Here is a 20,250-nt window from a genome sequence, read left to right on the forward strand (position 1 = left end):
AGTGATTTTCATTCTATAAGGGATTTTATTGACAAGAAGAAACTACTTCATTCTGACTAAAGAACATATTGCACCCTGGAGGACTTATTTTCTAAGAGGGGCTACTGATAGGGATAGAATTATCTTCTTTTTAGAGGCCTCCCTTCTCTCCTGTAATCTTCTAACTGATTCTTAACACAGGGCTCTGCATCAAGGGACTTCTCAGAACATCCAATTGAATGACTTTGTTTGGGGCCAGTCCTCATGCCTAGAACCAAAAAACTCACTTTTGATTACCTCGGAAGAATTGCTAGTAATGGCCCTGATTTCTTCTCTCTCTTTTCTCTGTCTCTCTCTCTCTCTCTTTTTTTTTTTTTCCCCACTCTTCTACCCTCAATGTTTGATTGCTTGCAAGAGGCATGTGAGCCAAAATTTTAAAGTTTGCAAAGTATAAAGAAAGGAAACAAGTAAATAGGGAAGGAGAATAAATACTGAACAAGACTGGGCAAGGTGACAAGAAAGAATTACTGTGAAAATCTGGAAGAGGGCCAGGATGCAAAATGCAGGGGCTGTGTAGTTTATAGAAACTATTTAGCCTCCAGCATGCTTCAGTGATCACACAGAGAAAGTCAGATTTCTCTGCTTTTGTCTCCTATCCTATAGTTAACTATGGAAATTTGACATAGGTGATATGTGTTTTCTGTCAGCAAACCGATATAAATACAGAGGCCCATGGGGCCTGTAATCAACAAATCCAACGTGATTTGAATTGCTAGGAGGAGACCTCTTGTGCCTATAGTGGGAAATACTTCAGCTAAATACTACCTTGGAGGCTGCAGATATTTTTATGAAGGAATTAAAAAAAAAACCGCACTATAAAAGCTCTTTAAAATTACATTTCAGATATTTATAATATTTGATTGTTTTGATAACACCAAGTTCTGTAAGAAGGTTTCATCTGTATTGCATCTCTGCAGAGTTTGGTGTAATTTAAAGCTCTTCAGCTTTTATCCATTTAATTCACATATCCTCTGAAAAGCAAATAAAAAGAGTAAGAGTTCTCATCTCCATTTTGTAGATGGAAAGGAGAGATCCAGGGCAGGTAAGTAACTTACTGTGGTTTCACAGGAGGACAAGCTAGGCTTATGATAGAATTTGAATATCTCATCTTGGGCTCAATTCAACAGTCCTGGTTTGGAAAACATTCATTATTAAAGCTCTAAAACAAAACCTGCTATTTTGCAAGTGTCAAGTGATTTCTTTATTCAAGAAAAGATGGATTGAGAGACATAAAACTTACTCTTTGTTTCACTGTGAAAAGAGGGTATTTCTAGATTCTCCAGGGGGAAAAAGCTGCCTTAAAAAAAATCTGGGGAGGATAACATGTTAGCAACTGAGAATCTTTAGATAAATGTATTTTCAATTATGCCCATTTTAAAGGTAGCTACATAAAAATACAGTCGTTTTGAAGGCTATCCTGCAAATCATATAAAATGAACCCCTTTCATAGTTGATTCTCTGACAGTTCCCAGACTCTGCCTTTTCTCTTGGCTCCCTGAAATTTGTTCTAAGAGTATCTGGAGAGCTAATAAATACATGCTTTCTTTTTATTTTGAATTCAGCCTTTTAAGAACAGGACTGCCAAAACTCAAACAAGTAGTTCATATTTTAGTTAGCACCTCTTGTTTTAGAAGCTATTAGAAGAAAGTCAGAAAAATGGTTATGTCCGAGGAAATGCCACAGAAGTTCGAGTGGGATGTCAAGGAATTGATGAAATGATAAAGACTGTTTCAGTGAATGTGAAGATATTGAGGGAGAAGATATCAAAAAAAGGGAAGAGGAAATGTGAAAAAGAATAGTTATAGAAAAAAGAAATTTTGATGGAGAAGACTGTGTTTTTGGTGGCTTAAATTTAACAATGAGTTTATCTATGGAGATTTTGGTAAATCTTCAGTTTAGATTCTTTACTGATAATGATGCGGTTCCTCATAAATACTGGAAGCAGAGAGGGTGATGCTTGGTACAAGGGATGAGACAGGTAATATTTCAGAAGAAGAAAAGTACGATCTCACATGTGATACATGGCCTCGATGCCATCATCTCTAGGGTTCAGAAGACATTGAATTTTACGTAATTGATCTTTTGATGTCAGGATTTCCTGGACTCGTGTTTTCCCTGCTTTATTATTTTTCACTTTCAATAATTCCAGCCTTTGGCTTTAATTAGATAGAAGAGGTTCTTCTTTTGGAAAGGAACTAGAGAAATGCAAATCTAACTTATTCAGAGCTATATTTGTAGGTCTCTAGGCAAAGTATGTGTCTGGCCTTTTTCAACAGAGTATTTTCAGTAACAAGTTGTCAGTGAGGTCAGTGACTAGTGGTTCAGGATTAGATACCACCCACCCTGGCTTGTAACCTCCCCTTTCTTTCTTATCCTGGGTGAACAACGCTCAGCTAAAGTGACTGCCCCACTGTCATCTGCTTCTCAATTTGGTACTCTGTAACTCTGTGACCACCAAGAAGCCTTTTTTCACCCCCCACAAAGCTCTTTTTGGAAAATTCCCTACAGGAGCTGAATTTTAAGCCCATTTACTTTATAGGAAGAAACAGAAAGGTAAGAGTCAAATTTGTAAAGAGAAGAGCTGAACTTCAGCGAATTCTCATTTCTGCATTGAATTCCTGTGTCTTAGTTTTAATCATAGGTTTAAAATGTGGGGTTTTTTTCTGAATTGAGGAAGATCACATTATTATATGAAATGGGAATGTTTTGACTAGTTATGATGAGAAATGTAGACTTTCACGCTAATTTTAAAGTTATAAATAACTTTCGAACTATTGCCAGGGGAAGCTGGTAGACAAGGTCGTGCTTTGCATTTAGAGAGTTTCTGGCTATAAAAAGCCGATTGGATACTGTGCAGGAAAAGATAAGATATGGCCTGGATGCATGTGCTTTGGCATGGGAGTGGGGAAAAGGAAGCAAAGATGGAAATTGTTTGAAGGGATTTTACTTTCAACCAAAAGCTAATTCATAGTAAATGGAAGATTCAGGTGAGATAATGGCAAAAAGCATTAATTTCTGAATTTAATATCTGTCTATTTGTTTTATAATTGGAAGGACTATTAGGAGGTTGAGGAATGCTCTCAGAACTGTTTGATGACCAGTTATAGTCAAATGAAAATCAGTGTATGGAATGATCATGAGATGTAATGATCAATCATGTAAAGAAAAGGCCACTATCTAATGGGATCTGAATGATTGTGCGCAGCTGCTGTCAGTTACACAGAAGACAGAAATAAAAGAAATGAGTTCAAATGGAAACAAGAAGAAATTGGGGTTAGACATCAGAAAGTTCGTTTCCTGTAGAGTTTTTGAGTCACTGATATGTGCCTACTAAGATCTCTGGAGATAACATGAGAATGCAATGATTTGCTAAAAACAAAGTGGGAAAACCAGGATTTCAAATTTGCCTTGGTTCTGGGTTTATGGCTAGTTTTTAAGACAGATTGAAAGCTCAACATATTGAGAATAGTTGTGATTTGAAGATTCACATTATCCATGGTCAGATTTGAATGGCATATTTGAGTGTGCTATTAAAATTTCATTATCCATTATAAAAAAATTAGTAGTACCATAGGACAAGTTTATTAAATGGAGAAACCTAAAATACAGACAGTATAGACAAAGTTATTCCCACTTGTTACCTCCTACACATAGTCTAAATCTTCCTTTCTGAGTAAAAGATTGGGATTTTTATGGTAAAACTTTTTTTCATTATAAAAGCATTAAATGTTCATTGTAGGAATTTTGAAAGCACAGAAAAATATTACCTGTAATCTCATTGATGTGTTTCCTTCTAGTCTTTTTTTTTTCTAGATTGCTTTAAAAAGAATTGTAATAGTACTATAGATAAAATTTGGAACCTTGCTTTTTCATTTAACCATATATGGAAACATTTTTCACAGAATATTACCTATTCTACAGTGGTGTTATTTTAAATTTGTGTAACATTTTTTCAAGTGAATGAATATAATTTTATTAATCATTGCTGAACATCTAGATGCTATGGTAAACATCTTTGTGTATTTATTTACTTATGTGTGTATATATATATATGTAGGTATGTTTAAGATAATTTCCTTAATCTCTGTTTCTAAGTGTGGAAGTGTTGGATTAGAGAACACTATGTTTGAAGGTAAAGGTTGTGATATTTAAGATAAGTTTTTACTGTTATTCTTTTAAAGCATTGTAAAATTCTTAGTCTACCAAATGACATATCTCTTGTCTATGATGTGCAAAACATTGTTATCAGGCACATAGATACCAAAATACTTAGTATTTAGAAGTACGGAATCTCTCCTACCTACAAAATTTCCACTTAATAAACTTTTACAGATACCAACAAAGCTACATATCAGAGTTGAAAATACTTCAGCTCTTCCTGAAACCAATGGATAGTATTGTTGATCATTTATGTTACTTTGGACATTAAAACAATAGAATTTATAAATAACTTTGTTAGAAGACCATGTAGACATAGTGACTTATATGACTTTTATGATACAACTGTGACAAAGAAATAGGAATAGGAAGAATAAATTCTTTACTTATTGTGAATCTTTGGAGAAATTAGAAGTATTTGGAGAAAATCTGTAGGCAACAGAATAGAAAGAAAAGGGATAGAGGGCACATGCTAGAGGAGCAATTCAGTATTGGGTTTTTCTATAGGGAAAACATGAGAATGGAATAAGGCGTGGCTATAGTAGGAGTCAGAGAAGATAGGTTTTAATTCTGTCATTGTTGAGTTTGGGAACCATGGTTGTATAAATAGAGTAGAAGGAAGAAAGCTAAGGAATTAGTGATAAATACAACTAATTACTGGTCCTGAGAAATCGAAGTGGAGAGATTAGAGATATCAATATTATGTGGTGTGAAGTGAGATGTAGAGTTATGAATTATTAAATAATATATTCTTCCTGTATTAGAAAAGTTTTTAAATTGTAAAGTTTTATTATTCAGTAATAATGTTTAGAGAAAGGCCATAGCTACAGAAGGATGGGAGTTTCATTCTCTATTCCCCATGAACTTCTGTTTGCATGTTTCTATTTTTTTGGAATAGAAAGGATTAAGATTTAAGAAGAGAAGTTGGCAGCCCAAACTGGCCTGAAGAAAACTATGCGCTTCGTAATGAAAACTTAAAAATAGTGTTTATTTATGGATCATTGGCTCATGGGAATGCTAGTCTAGAGATTTAAAAAGTGTGATTTTCTGATTCTTGTTTGGATACTGGAGTTTAAGTGACATGGTACTGTGGGGTGGAACTCTGAAGTTTAGCCAAGTTGCAGATCTAATGGAACGTGACAGATAATTGAGGCTGCAGAATTTTTGAAGGTTAACAGGACTGTTAGCTGATGCATCTGATTTTTCACATGCTTAATTACTGTTTTTAACCACATTATTGTTGTCTGGGACTTAGCGAGTAATCTGTAACCAATTTAATCACTAGCTTCTAGCATATGATAAGTGACTTTGAGTTCCTGTGTGCAAAATGGAATATTAGGTCAAGTTTATTTGGCACCCTCCCCACCTCTTTTCTTTGCCCTTGATTATCCTAACCAAGATGCTTTTCTGCTGCAGATCCCTCTTGGCAATGGGGAAACTGATTTGATGGAGAAGGCAATGTTTAATGCAAAGAAAGTCTCTCAAATACTGTAACTTGAACAGTGGAGGCCCTTACTTTAAATTAGCACTGTTCAAAATGTAATTAGCAGGTCTCAATTTTTAACTGGTCTATGAAACGAGATAAGAGGCTTGTTCCTGAAAGTAAATCAGCTACACCCTAAGCACTTTGTAGCGAGACTTTCTAGATGAAGGAAGCACTCACTAACTTACATTCTGGTACAAGCTCCTTTTCTGATGGCAGACCTGCAGTTTGAGTAGCATTGCTTAAGTTACACTGCATAAACATTTATCTCCTCTTGAGAGGTGAAGCCGGCTGGGCTTCTGGGTCGGGTGGGGACTTGGAGAACTTTTCTGAATAGCTAAAGAATTGTAAATGCACCAGTCAGAGCTCTGTGTCTACTAAAGGTTTGTAAACGCAAAAGGTTTGTAAACGCACCAATCAGCACTCTGTAAGAACACACCAGTGAGCGCTCTGTGTCTAGCTAAACGTTTGTAAACACACCAATCGGCACTCTGTAAAAACCCACCAATCAGCACTCTGTGTCTAGCTAAAGGTTTGTAAATGCACCAATCAGCACTCTGTAAAAACGGATCAATTAGCATTCTGTAAAAAACAGACCAATCAGCACTTTGTAAAATGGACCAATCAGCAGGACGTGGATGGGGCCAAATAAGGGAATAAAAGCTGGCTACCTGAGCCAGCAGTGGCAACCCTGCTTGGGTCCCCTTCCACGCTGTGGAAGCTTTATTCTTTCGCTCTTCTCAATAAATCTTGCTGCTGCTGACTTTTTGGGTCCACACTGCCTTTATGAGCTGTAACATTCACCGTGCGGGTCTGTGGTTTCATTCCTGAAGTCAGCAAGACCATGAACCCACCAGGAGGAGCAAACAACTCCAGATGCGCTGCCTTTAAGAGCTGTAACACTCACTGTGAAGGTCTGTGGCTTCACTCGTGAAGTCAGCAAGACCACGAACCCACCGGAAGGAAGAAGCTCTGGACACATCTGAACATCCGAAGGAACATATATCAAGAGAAAGCTCCAAGAGCGAGCCTGGGCCCTGAACAAAATCTAGAGGCATTATTAAACGTGGCAACCTCGGTGTTCTATAATAGGGACCAAGAAGAACAGGCCCAAAAGGAAAAGCGAGATCAAAGAAAGGCCACAGCCTTAGTCATGGCCCTCAGACAAACAAACTGTGGTGGTTCATAGAGGACAGAAAATGGAGTAGGGCAATCACCTGGTAAAGCTTGTTATCAGTGTGGTTTGCAAGGACACTTTAAAAAAGATTGTTCTATGAGAAACAAGCTGCCCCCTCACCCATGTGCACTATGCTGAGGCAATCACTGGAAGGCCTACTGCCCCAGAGTGCAATGATTCTTTGGGCCAGAAGCCCCCAACCAGATGATCCAACAACAGGACTGAGGGTGCCTGGGGCAAGTGCCAGCTCATGTCATCACCCTCACTGAGCCCCGGGTACGTTTAACCATTGAGGGCCAGGAAGTTGACTTCCTCTGGACACTGGCACAGCCTTCTCAGCATTAATCTCCTGTCCCAGACAGCTGTCCTGAAGGTCTGTTACCATCTGAGGAATCCTGGGATGGCCTGTAACCAGGTATTTCTCCCACCTCCTCAGTTGTAATTGTGAGACTTTGCTCTTTTCACATGCCTTTCTTGTTATGCCTGAAAGTCCCACACCCTTATTAGGGAGGGACATATTAGCCAAAGCTGGAGCTATTATCTATGAATATGGGGAACATGTTACCCCTTTGTTGTCCCTTGCTTGAGGAGGGAATCAACCCTGAAGTCTGGGCATTGGAAGGAACAAACTAAAGTTCCAGCCTTAAGCCTCCCCACAGGATGAAACTTTTATTTATACATGATAGAGAGAGCAGGAATAAATCTTGGGATCCTTAGACTCGTGGGGCAACCCCACAACCAGTGGCATACCTAAGTAAGGAAATTGATATAGTAGCAAAAGACTGGCCTCACTGTTTACAGGTAGTTGTGGCAGTAGCTGTCTTAGTGTCAGAGGCTATCAAAGTAATACAAGGAAAGGATCTCACTGTCTGGACTACTCATGATGTAAATGGCATACTAGGTGCCAAAGGAAGTTTATGGCTATCAGACAACCGCCTGCTTAGATACCAGGCACTACTCCTTGAGGGACCAGTGCTTCAAGTGTGTACATGTGCAGCCCTCAGCCCTGCCGCTTTTCTACCAGAGGATGGGGAGCTGGTCAAGCATGACTGCCAACAGGTTATAGTCCAGACTTATGCCACCTGAGTTGATCTCTTAGAAGTCCCCTTAGCTAATCCTGACCTTAACCTATATACCGATGAAAGTTCATTTGTGGAGAATGGGATATAAAGGGCAGGTTATGCCATAGTAACAGTATTTGAAAGTAAGCCTCTTCCCCCAGGGACCAGCGCCCATTTAGCAGAACTAGTGGCACTTACCCAAGCCTTAGAACTGGGAAAGGGAAGAAGAATAAATGTATATAAAGATAGCAAGTATGCTTATCTAATCCTACATGCCCATGCTGCAATATGGAAAGAAAGGGAGTTCCAACCTCTGGGGGAACCCCCGTTAAATATCACAAGGAAACCATGGAGTTATTGCACACAGTGCAAAAACCCAAGGAGGTGGCAGTCTTATACTGCCAAAACCAGCAGAGAGGAAAGACAGAGAGAGAGAAAGAGAGAGACAAAGTCAAAGACAGAAGGAAAGAGAGGAAGAAATGGAGAGACAAAGAGAAGGAGACAGAGGAAGAGACAGAGACAAAGGAGTCAGACAGAGAGAGAGAGGAAGAGACAGAGAGACAGAAAGTCAAAAAAGGAAAGAGAGGAAGAGAAAAAGGGAGTCAGAGAAAGAGAGAAAGAGAGAGACAAGAAGTCAAAAAGGGAGAAAGAGATAGAAGTAGTAAAGAAAAAGCGGTGTACCCTATTCCTTTAAAAGCCAGGGTAGATTTGAAACCTATAATTGATAATTGAAGGTCTTCTCTGTAGCCCTATGACATCCAATACCACCTTATTGTCAGTGTAAACAAGGGCATAGCCCGAAAACACTGAGGCCTCTGACAACCCACAACATTCTTGCCAAAAATCCTTAACCCAGCAGGTATCCTAACAGGGGATCTAATTTGTAATTAATTATCATACAAAGATCTGGCCAGACCTAGGAGGAACTCCCTTCAGGACAGGACGATAGATGGTTCCTCCTAGATGATTAAGGGAAAAAGACACAATGGGTATTCAATAAGTGATAAGGAAACTCTTGTAGAAGCAGAGTTAGGAAAATTGCCTAATAATTTGTCTGCTCAAGCATGCCAGCTGTTTGCACTCAGCTAAACCTTAAAGTACTTACAGAATCAGAAAGGAGCCATCTATACTAATTCTAAGTTAATAAGGACTGAATGAAGTTTTATACATAGCAAATAATAATTAAAGTCCAAAACTTACAAGGTTTTCAACAAAGGTAAAATTTGCTAAAAGTTAACAGTGTAACATGTATTATCCTACTACCACACACTCTCAAAGGATTTCTCAGACAGTTTGCAAGAAATAACAAATCTATCCTTACTCTACAATCCCAAATAGACTCTTTGGCAGCAGTGACTCTTCAAAACCCCTGAGGCCTAGACCTCCTCAATGCTGAGAAAGGAGGACTTTGCACCTTCTTAGGGGAAGAGTGTTGCTTTTACACTAACCAGTCAGGGATAGTATGAGATGCCACCTGGCGTTTACAGGAAACGGCTTCTGAAATCAGTCAGCACCTTTCAAACTCTTATACCAACCTCTGGAGTTGGGCAACGTGACTTCTCCCCTTTCTAGGTCCCGTGCCAGCCATCTTGCTATTACTTGCCTTCGGGCCTTGTATTTTTAAACTCCTTGTCAAATTTGTTTCCTCTAGAATCGAGGCCATCAAGCTACAGATGGTCTTCCAAATGGAACCCCAAATGAGCTCAACTAACAACTTCTACTGTGGACCCCTGGAGTGACCCGCTGGCCCTTTCAGTGGCCTAAAGAGTTCCCCTCTGGAGGACAGTACAACTGCAGGGCGGGCCCCTTATTCGTCCCTGTCCAGCAGGAAGTAGCTAGAATGGTCATCGCCCAATTCCTAACAGTAGTTGAGGTGTCCTGTTTAGAGTGGGGATTGAGAGGTGAAGCCAGCTGGGCTTCTGGGTCAGGTGGGGACTTGGAGAACTTTCTGTCTAGCTAAAGGATTGTAAACACACCAGTCAGCGCTCTGTGTATAGCTAAAGGTTTGTAAATGCACCAATCAGCACTCTGTAAAAACGGACCAATCAGCACTCAGTAAAACGGACTAGTCAGCGCTCTGTAAAATGGACCAATCAGCAGGACGTGGGTGGGGCCAAATAAGGGAATACAAGTTGGCCACCTGAAACTGCAGCGGCAACCTGCTCGGGGCCCCTTCCACACGGTGGAAGCTTTGTTCTTTCGCTCTTCCCCATAAATCTTGCTGCTGCTCACTCTTTGGATTCGCATTACCTTTATGAGCTGTAACACTCACCACGAGGGTTTGTGGCTTCATTGCTGAAGTCAGCAGACCATGAACCCACTGGGAGGAACAAACAACTCTGGACGTGGAGCCTTTAAGAGCTGTAACACTCACTGCGAAGGTCTGTGGCTTCACTCCTGAAGTCAGCAAGACCATGAACCCACCGGAAGGAAGAAACTCTGGACACATCTGAATATCTAAAGGAACGAACTCTGGACACACATTTTTAAGAGTGTAACACTCATCGTGAGGGTCCATGGCTTCATTCTTGAAGTCAGCGAGACCAAGAACCTGGAAGGAACCAATTCTGGACACACGCTTACCTATATGCATGAAGGCAGAGAATTGGGATGAAGGTATACAATTAACTGGGTAATAAATGAATTATCAATTCTCAGTTGATGAGGCCTCTAGAGGTGGCATCAGTTCAAAGAGGCCCAGAGTTAGCTCATTGAGGATCCCATAGAATAACTGAGAGACAGGATTGCCAAAGGGCTACGCTCTACTCTAATGTTGGTTTGGAATTCATTCATTCATTCTAGATGACTTGTGTGCCAGACGTAATTCTTAGTCTGGGGATAAATACCAGTGAACCAAAAATAGACCCTGTCTTCTTGATGTTTCCTTTCTAATGTGTGTGTTTTTGTGGATGGGGGTGAAGAGAGAGTAATAAATAAACCAACTTCTCTGAGATTCTCCAGAAGGGATCCTGGATTCTGTCTTGGTCCAGGGCTGAAGCTCATGGGTCATGTTTTCATGGGAATTTGCAGGATTAACTTGCTTTTCTGTTAGATTCTGCAGTTTTTATTTTCCCAATGTGGGATTACAAAGGAATCTTACTTTTAAGAATCAAATAGTCTATGATAGACACTGTTGGTTGCCTATGAAATATCCATGTATTCTTCTCTGCTTGCTAAATGACAGAACCCTAATTTGGGTCAAGAAAAAAAGGCATAATGTTATGCAGCTTGATCTTGTATCTTCTTCCTGCTTAAGACAGTTGTATTTGGTTAAGACAGATGCATAGCAGTTCTAATAGAACTGCCTCATTATTTCCAGCAGCTTTGTTGTGTTTTACTCTATGTATGTAACAGAATTTATTTAGCCTATTCTGAATGGATGGACATGTTTGTAGTTTTCAGTATTTTTTGTTTGTTTTGTCATGTTGCTGTGTGCAATGAATATTCTTGTTCATATATCCTGGTGTACTTTTTTTTTTTTTTTTTTTTGAGACGGAGTCTCGCTGTGTCGCCCAGGCTGGAGTGCAGTGGCGCGATCTCGGCTCACTGCAAGCTCCGCCTCCCGGGTTCACGCCATTCTCCTGCCTCAGCCTCCCGAGTAGCTGGGACTACAGGCGCCCACAACCGCGCCCGGCTAATTTTTTGTATTTTTAGTAGAGACGGGGTTTCACCGTGGTCTCGATCTCCTGACCTTGTGATCCGCCCGCCTCGGCCTCCCAAAGTGCTGGGATTACAGGCGTGAGCCACCGCGCCCGGCAACCCTGGTGTACTTTTTGAGTGTATACTTAGGAAATATTCATGGAAGTGGAATTACTGTATCAATGGGAATGTTTGTTTTAAAATTTCATAAGTATTACATTTAATTGGAAATATTCAAGTCATTAAAGAGTATGCATAATTTATAATTTAAGAGATCTTGTCATATTTCTCTTCCAGAAGTTCATGTCAGTTTACACCCCTTCAACAGTGTATACTGAGAGCTTGTGTTCCCAATACTTAACCAGCACAGATGATACCATATCAAAAATTTTCAATTTTGGCTGCTTGGTGAAAATAATATCTTGGTTTATTTGATTTGCATTTAATTAATTATGAGTACAATTGAACAATTTCTAAGTACTTATTAGCCCATTGCCCTTCTTTTTACATAAATTGGCTTTACAAATCCTCGTCCAATTTTTTTCTATTGAGTTTTTTTTTTTTTTTTTTTTTTTTTTTTTGAGGTGGAGTCTCACTCTTGTCGCCCAGGCTAGAGTGCAGTGCCACCTTCTCAGCTCACTGCAAGCTCCACCTCCCATGTTCACGCCATTCTCCTGCCTCAGCCTTCTGAGTAGCTGGGACTACAGGCACCCACCACCATGCCCGGCTAAATTTTTTTTTTTTTAAATTTTTAGTAGAGATGGGGTTTTACCGTGTTAGCCAGGATGGTCTTGGTCTTGTGACCTCATGATCCACCTGCCTCGACCTCCCAGAGTGCTGGGATTACAGGCGTGAGCCACTACGCCTGACTGAGTTCTTTTTATCCCACCATAGTAAATTAAGAAAATTAGCTTTTTGCCTGTTTAATATGTTCCAGGTATTTCTCCATAATTTGTTGTTTATTTTTTGACTTTTGTTTTATTTTTGAATTATATAGAAAACAAAATATTTTTGTAGTCAAAATTTTAAACCTCTTCCTTTGTAGCTTCTGGGTTTTGAGTTTTTCTTAGAAAGGGCTTTCTGCTTAATTATTATAAATTTATTGTACATACTTAAAATGTATTAGACATAAACATTTCCATTTAGTTATTATAAATTTATTATACATAAACTTATATATTCATACTTTCAGAACTTTAAAATTCTTGCTACATCTGTAATTGAATTTGGGCAAAAGAGTGAGGAGGGAGTAAGCTTTATTTTAAATTTTTCTCCTAAATGTTTATTCATTTGATCCGTTATAATTTATTTAAGAATCACCCTTTTTCCTGATAATTTGAAAAGCCATATTTATCATAAGCTAAGTTTATATTAGAGTACATTTCTCAGCTGTCTTTCCTTTTCTATTAATATTTGTTCCTATTTTTTCCAATCCCTACTTTTTAAATCACTTCATTTCATAATATGTTTTAATAACTGGAAGGAATAATCCTTTTCCATATTCTTTTCTGTCCTTTCAGGATTTTCCTAGATGTAATCACATAATATTTATTTCTAGATGGATTTTAACATTTTATCAAGTTCTTATGTGGTCTGTGGACATTCAACAGGGAGAATTAACACTTTTGTAATGTTCAATTTGCCTATACATCACTTTTTAGTTTACGTAATTCTTCTTTTATGACCCTCAGTAGAGTTTTAAAGTTGTTTTCATATCAGTATTTAAAAAATTTCGATTGGTATCATAAATGATCTGTTCCCTTCCATCATATTTTAAAATTAGTTATTACTTGTAAGAAAGTGAGCCGTTGATTTGGGTCCACGTTTGTATTTTTAAGAAGTGCCTCTCTGGTGGTTGATACACAGCTAATATTCAGATGGGCTTTTGGGATCTAGATCTCTATACTGCTCTTTTGGATTTATTTCTTTAACTAGGTGTTTCCTCAGCTCTGTAACTAATCTGCCCACATTTGCTTTTAAAATGTCATTTATAAAAATTAACTTTTTTAAAATACAAAAGTTATGTATGTACATTTATTTAAGTAAAGGGTATCTTAGCCAGGGTTTTTGATTATAACTAAACTCTACTTTAGCTGGTTTAAGCAACAAGAGTTTCATAAATGACATTAGGCAGTTCATAGATTCTCCAGGAAAGCCAGAGAAACAGTCAAAAACAATGCAGCTGGGACGATTGGACAGTGATACAGAAGTACTGGTTTCTACCATTTGGAGCTTTTGGGCTGGACACTGGAAGCCCCATCACAGCTTTCCTGGAAGGATCTGATTCCTGTGACCTTCTAAAATCTCACCCAAGCCATGTTTGATTGGTGAAATCTGGGTTCTATTTCAGTCAGTCAATTTATTGCTCCATGTTATTCTGAATTATTTTAATGTTGTTTTATCTGTTAGTAAGGACTGATATTCCCTAATGAGGCCATACAAATTGTTAAAATATGAAATGTTTTTGTACTTCTTCCTTACCCTTACTAGTGATTTTCTTTCACTTTACCTCTGCTTGAGACCCCCTGGACCTTTCCTAGACCCAGCAACTGAAAGGTAAACACTTGGCAAAGGATGAGGCTTCCAGGACAGCTCCAGGTTAAGCTCTGATTGCTTGGGGCCTGAGCCATGCTGGTTGTTAAATATTTATAGTATCTCTCCTACTGTTACTCAACTGATGTCCAATTAGACTCTATGTATTTTTTAAGGCTTTTCTGACCCTCTAATAATAATTACAAGTCACACCAATGAAAGAATATATGACAGTTTATTTAACTAGTCCGTTACTGATGCACATTTAGGTTGTTTCTCCCTTTTGTTGCTACAAACAATTCTGCAGTTCGTGATATACATCTTTGTACGTATGTTCAGATCCCTAGAAGTGGCATTACTTTGTTCAAGAATTTGTGCATATAAAATTTTATGGATACTGCCAGCATGCTTTTCACAGAGATTTTACCAATATTCACTTTGACCAACAGTGTATGAGATAGCTCACATTTCTTTATCTTGGCAAAGAATATTTCACAAAATACCAATTTTATCTTTTTAGCAATGATTTTTTTTAAAAAACGAAAAGAAGAAAATTAAGTTAGTTTAGTATGAGTGGCTCTTAATGAACATATACCAAGGTAGCAAAAAATAATTGTTCTCTTTTCTAATTAATAATATTTTTATACTTTTCTAGAGACCAAGGTAGAATTTGGTTTTACTTTTTAAATTCTACTTTTCTGATATATGGAAAACATTTGTCAATTCCCAATATGCTGTTACCACTCTCATTTTCCATTATTATGCCAAATGCCAGCAAGAATTCTGTGATAATATGTACGTGTTTTTCAGTGCCCTGTAAAATACTGGTTCTCAACTCAGGGTGCTTTTGCTTCCCAGAGGACATTTGGCAATGTCTGGAGACATTTTTGGCTGTCATAACTGGGGGGCAGGTTGTTTTGGCATCTAGTGGGTAGAGGCCACGGATGCTGCTAAACATTTTACAACACACAGGAAAGCCCTGCACCATAAAGAGTTATCCAGCCTCAAATGTCAATAGTACTGAAGATGAGAAACCCTACTTTAATAGAATATACCCAGCAATGGGCATTTATCTAAATTGTTAAGCATTCTCTTGCTGTCTTTTCTCCTTTCTTGTTTATCAATTTCCTCTCCATATTGTTGGTACAATCTTTTCATTTTAAAGACCATTCTCCTTGGGAGACAAGATGAAAGCAAAGTAAAAATGTTGTCATTTTGTTTTCTCTCTATTGCTTGTTAATATGAAATCTGCCTGGGGGAGGAGGGGACTTGTACCTTTTTTGTCCTTCCATCCTCAAACACAACTGTAAAAGTTTTTGTGTTGTTTAAGTCTTCGCTCATCCTAGGGTTACACCACTTTTCTAACAGACCAATCCTACAATGATGTGTTCTTCCTAACCTTTACCCTCTTCCTTCTTCTTTTGTGTGTTCTTTAAACATCTCAGCTTTTTAGAAAGCTCCTTGTATGCCATCTGTGTGATGTAGTAATGGCTTAAGTTTTTTGACCTATTTTTCATTTAAAGTCTGTGGCTCTGGGACATTCTTCTATTTTCTCTCAACTGCTAAGCAGTCTAAGATACTTGTCTTACTTTGCTTTGTGTTTTCTTTCTTCACTGTAATGAACTCTATGTTCAATTTTCCCCAAGGTTCCTGTCACTTTCACTTCCCTAACGTATCATTCTTTGTTGGTAATAATTAAATCCAGGGTAGCAGTTCCATTCTTTGCTTCTTTTGCCCTCTGCTGGTAGAGAGGCAGGAGATAAAGGAGAGGAATGCTTCAGATTTTAATTACTTTATTGTCTTTTGCTTTTGCCAAATTCTTGGATGTTTAAATCTTTGCCAGGTCTCTTTTTATCTTGACCTGTCACTTCAGTCAACTTTCTTTTCTTTTTAGCCTTTCCGTGACTTCTTTCCTAGAATTTATATTTTTGGGTATTTCACCGAGAACACAGAAGAGATGTATTCTAAATTTTCTTTTGTCTTGGAGATAATTTTCCCTTACATCTTTAAGAAAGCGTCTTCCTCTTTTGTGTTACACAATTTTTAAATTTTGTTTTTTTTCTATTATTTTTGAAATGCTTAAGATTTATATTTAGTCCTGGTGTTTGTCATAAATGAGGTATGTGTAGCCTTTGAGCTCCATCACTATTAGTTTTGATTCTACAGAATTATTTTCTCAAATCGTAAAAGTGAAGGCCAAGTATCTTGTTAAGTTTCTGGGCTACATGAGGTATATTTCCATTGGGGCAACTCTTTTCTTATTTGTATTATTTGTTCCTCTACTTGGAGGTGAATTTAACCCGAGATAATTTGAAGCAATTTGATTCACCTTTCTAAAAGAGATACATAAAACCTAATCTCCAGAGCACCCTTTTGCCTGCATTTTTCTTGTGTCTGCCTTCTCTGTTGGGGCTTTCTCATACCAGAGTACAATATGTCATTCTTTCCTTGTCCTCTCTCATCCTGTGCTGCATTTCTGGGACTCAAAGTCTTCTGGCTGAGTGTAGTTAGAAATGTGTTGCTAGGAGGTGGCTAGGAAACACCTCTGGCTACCTGAAAAGCAGCTTCTTTGAAGTAAGGAAGTGCAAGCTGACTTTTTGATTGGTTGTGTCAGCCCCAAGTCTTTGATAGGATGTGAGGCTACATGGCTGAGATGTGAGGGTCTGACTCTGTGCTGTTGAAAATTTAGGCACAAGTGAGTTTCAGCTCCCTTTTTCCTCCGTTTGTAATTCATGAAGTAGATAAGGTAAAGTGACCAGATTTAGTAAATAAAAATACAGGACACACTCTTGATTTAAATTTTAAGGAAACAACAAATATGTGTGTGTGTGCAGGCGTGTGTGTGTAAGTATGTCCCAAATAATGCATAGGACATACTTATGCCAGAAAATTATTCTTTGTTTATCTGAAATTCAAAGTGGGCATTTCATATTTTATCTGTGAACCTTAAGGTAAGGGAAAATTTCCTCCAGTGTTTGGAAATTATCAATGAGATCCTTATCCTTTTGTGTCTCTGATACTAGTGTAAAAGGGTCTTTTTCTAACTTGACAAAGCTTGCCCTTTCTAGTCTTATTTCAGCTGCAGCGCTGGTCAACACTGGGGAGACTGGAAGAAATTTGTAGAGTCTGGGAGCCTTCAAACATGAGAAGACTGCAGACCTGGACTCTTTCCTTTTACAATGTATCTGTTGTTAGGAAGAGTTCCCCTGACCCCTGCATCAAATTAGTCCTGATTAAAATTTGCTAGTGAGAAAGAACACCAAAGACCCTTAAACTAGAACCCCCCTCGTGGCCTATGTTACCCTAGAGGGGTTTGTTTCTGGCACATGTGTAACTGACTGGAAGGTCCTCCTGACTCAGTCACTAGGCTTGGTAAATTAAAACGTTGAAGGCATGGGTTCTGTGCCATACATATGCAGGAATAGTATGCTTGTCTTAAATCATTGTGACCTCTCACAGGATCCACAGCAGCAACAGCAAGAGTGCAGCAGGAGAAAGGGTCTCACTGGACTATGGGGAGTCAGCTTCCATCAGTAAACTGTGTGCCAGGAACAGAACACCAGCATCCTTCAACAGAGCCCACTTGTATTCTAATCCACGTCTCTGGTTTTCTTTCTTTGTGGCATGTGAATGGAGACACCCCCAGAGTTCCTGAACAATTTGAGAGACAAGAGAGATACTGGATTCCCTGCCAGTCTGGCAACTGGGAAGTGATTTTAGCTTGAAAAATTAATAGGAATGACCTCATTTTTACCCAAAACTGTTGAAGTCGACCCTGCTACTACCATATATACACATATATTTTACAAATATGACATCATAACATATATCATTTTATAATTGTTCAGTTCTGTGAAAGTTTCTTTTTTCCTTTTCCAATGGCATGACCTCAGAAGACTGTATATATTTTTCTGTGTTCTTGTGCTTTGCATTTTTGAATATACCTATATTGCTTAGATGAATAAAGATCTGTTTATAAAAGACAATCAAGTTTTGTGATTTCTTTTAATTCCTGGGTCTTTCTCTTCTCTGCCAGCCTGTATCATTAATATATTTTAAAGACCAAGCTAAAAAATTTACCTGAAATAAGTAGTCATCCTTGGGTAAATATTTTTAACTTTGATTACTTAACTTAGGTACCTCAGCCTTTAGTTTATATGATATAATCTTACATTTAGGCATATGTTAATTCAAAATATATTGGTTATTGATCCCTATGATTGCATTCTAGAGGAAAATTATTTATGATCTTAGGATAGGACATAATTTCTTTCTTTCTTTCTTTTTTTTTAGACGGAATCTTGCTCTGTCGCCCAGGCTGGAGTGCAGTGGCGCGATCTCGGCTCACTGCAAGCTCGCCTCCCGGGTTCACGCCATTCTCCTGCCTCAGCCTCCCGAGTAGCTAGGACTACAGGCACCTACCACCGCGCCCGGCTAATTTTTTGTAAGTTTTAGTAGAGATGGGGTTTCACCGTGTTAGCCAGGATGGTCTCTATCTCCTGACCTTGTGATCCACCCACCTCAGCCTCCCAAAGTGCTGGGATTACAGGCGTGAGCCACTGCGCACGGCCTGGACATAATTTCTTAAATAAGACACTCAAAACATAGCCATAAAGTAAAATACTGAAATTATTACATTAACGCAAAAATTAATTAATTGAAAGACTTAAAAAACAATAAAAAGAAACAAAAACTACCAATTGACAGGGTATGTTTACATTCATCCATATAAAGTGGATCACATGGTTTCCCAATCCTCTGGCTCCCTATATCCATCCCCTTTGCCATGTGACTTTGCAATTCTTCCTACTAGAGACAGAGTGTATTTCCCTGCTCCATTAATGTTAGACTTGGCCATATGACTTGCTTTGCCTATTGGAATGTGGGCAGAAAAGTTAGACTTGGCCATATGACTTGCTTTGCCCATTAGAATGTGGGCAGAAAAGGCAGAGTGCCAACTTGGAGCCTTCACCTTAAGAGGTACTGAATGTTTCCATTTGCCCATCTTGTGTTTCTGTTCATGAGAAGAATATGCTCCAAGTGGCCTACTTGTCCAAGGAGGATGAGAAAAATGTGGAGCAGATCTGGATCCTAAAACTATAGCTTGGGGCAAGCTAAGCCAGGTCCATTCTGAATTAGCCAATCTTTAGCCAACCTGAAAATCCACAAGAAAGAATAAACGTTTTCTTAGGCCACTGAGTTCTAAACCTCAGTGGTGGTTTTTTTATATGGTGTTATTGTCAAAATAGTTGACTCATACACCATTTAACAAAAGTCATTTATCGTAAGATTTTATTAAAAACTCCAAAAAATTAATAAGGAAGAGATAAACAATCAAAAAAGGAACAATCCAATAGGGTCAATGGTATGTGAAAAGGTAATTCACAGAAAAGAAAATTAGAATGACCCATAAATAAGTCAAAAGAAACTTAGTTTTCTTCACTAGTTACTGGGTAAAGACACATTAAAACAACATAGGATACTTTATCATACTCATTAAATTGGTAAATATTAATGTATGGCAATAACCTAGAATGTGTAAGGCTATGAAGAAAATGAAACTTTCATCTACAGATGGTAGAATGTTCAAGGGAAGGTATCCTAGACAAAGAGGGACGTACAAAGGAGGGAGAGGATATTTTCAAGGAATATTACTGACAAAAGATTACATTTTCAATATATAGGGAATTCTTTGAAATAAGTAAGGAAATGAACAGGCAACCTAGGAGAAAAACAGGTGAAGAATACAAGTAAGGAATTTATAGAAAGGATATTTGAATGGCTGACTAATCAACTAAAAAGAGATTAGCATTTACACTGGTAATCAGAAGTGCAAATCAAAATAGTGATATCTGCTTTGCATGTCCCATGTTGGTGGGAGTTAAAATGTCATGTAATATCTTGTGTTGGTGAGGAGGTAGGGACATGTGAACCTACATTCTCTGCTGTGGTGTGTTTTGGAGACCAATTTGACAATATTTATTGAAACTGAATACTCACATTCTGACCCAGAAATTCTACTTCTGAATTGTATTAGTTTGCTAGGACTGCCAGAGTAAAATACCACAGACTGGGATCTTCAAGCAAGAGAAATTTATTTTTCCACAATTCTGGAGGCTATAAGTCCAAGATCAAGGTGTTGGCAGGTTTGGTTTCTTCTG

At 38.4% G+C, this 20,250-nt stretch overlaps 1 protein-coding gene across 5 annotated transcripts in view; it reads left to right on the top strand.

Moving 5' to 3' along the window:
• The window catches only part of CTNNA3 (catenin alpha 3), a 1,858,220-nt gene that overhangs the window by 74,674 nt on the left and 1,763,296 nt on the right, over positions 1–20,250 (top strand). Inside the window, exons 1-2 of one of the 5 annotated variants that reach the window (XM_050805649.1) lie at positions 2,279–2,592; positions 18,383–18,533. The exons of 1 other annotated variant lie outside the window; for it this stretch is intronic. The gene's annotated coding sequence lies outside the window, so the exon portion shown is untranslated. Of the gene's footprint in view, positions 1–2,277; positions 2,593–2,625; positions 3,027–18,382; positions 18,534–20,250 lie in introns of those variants that run through there. 3 more of the 5 variants (XM_050805651.1, XM_050805650.1, XM_050805652.1) reach the window with 3 other exon arrangements.

The sequence above is a fragment of the Macaca thibetana genome, chromosome 9 (assembly GCF_024542745.1).
Source record: "Macaca thibetana thibetana isolate TM-01 chromosome 9, ASM2454274v1, whole genome shotgun sequence".
Lineage (NCBI taxonomy): Eukaryota > Metazoa > Chordata > Mammalia > Primates > Cercopithecidae > Macaca > Macaca thibetana.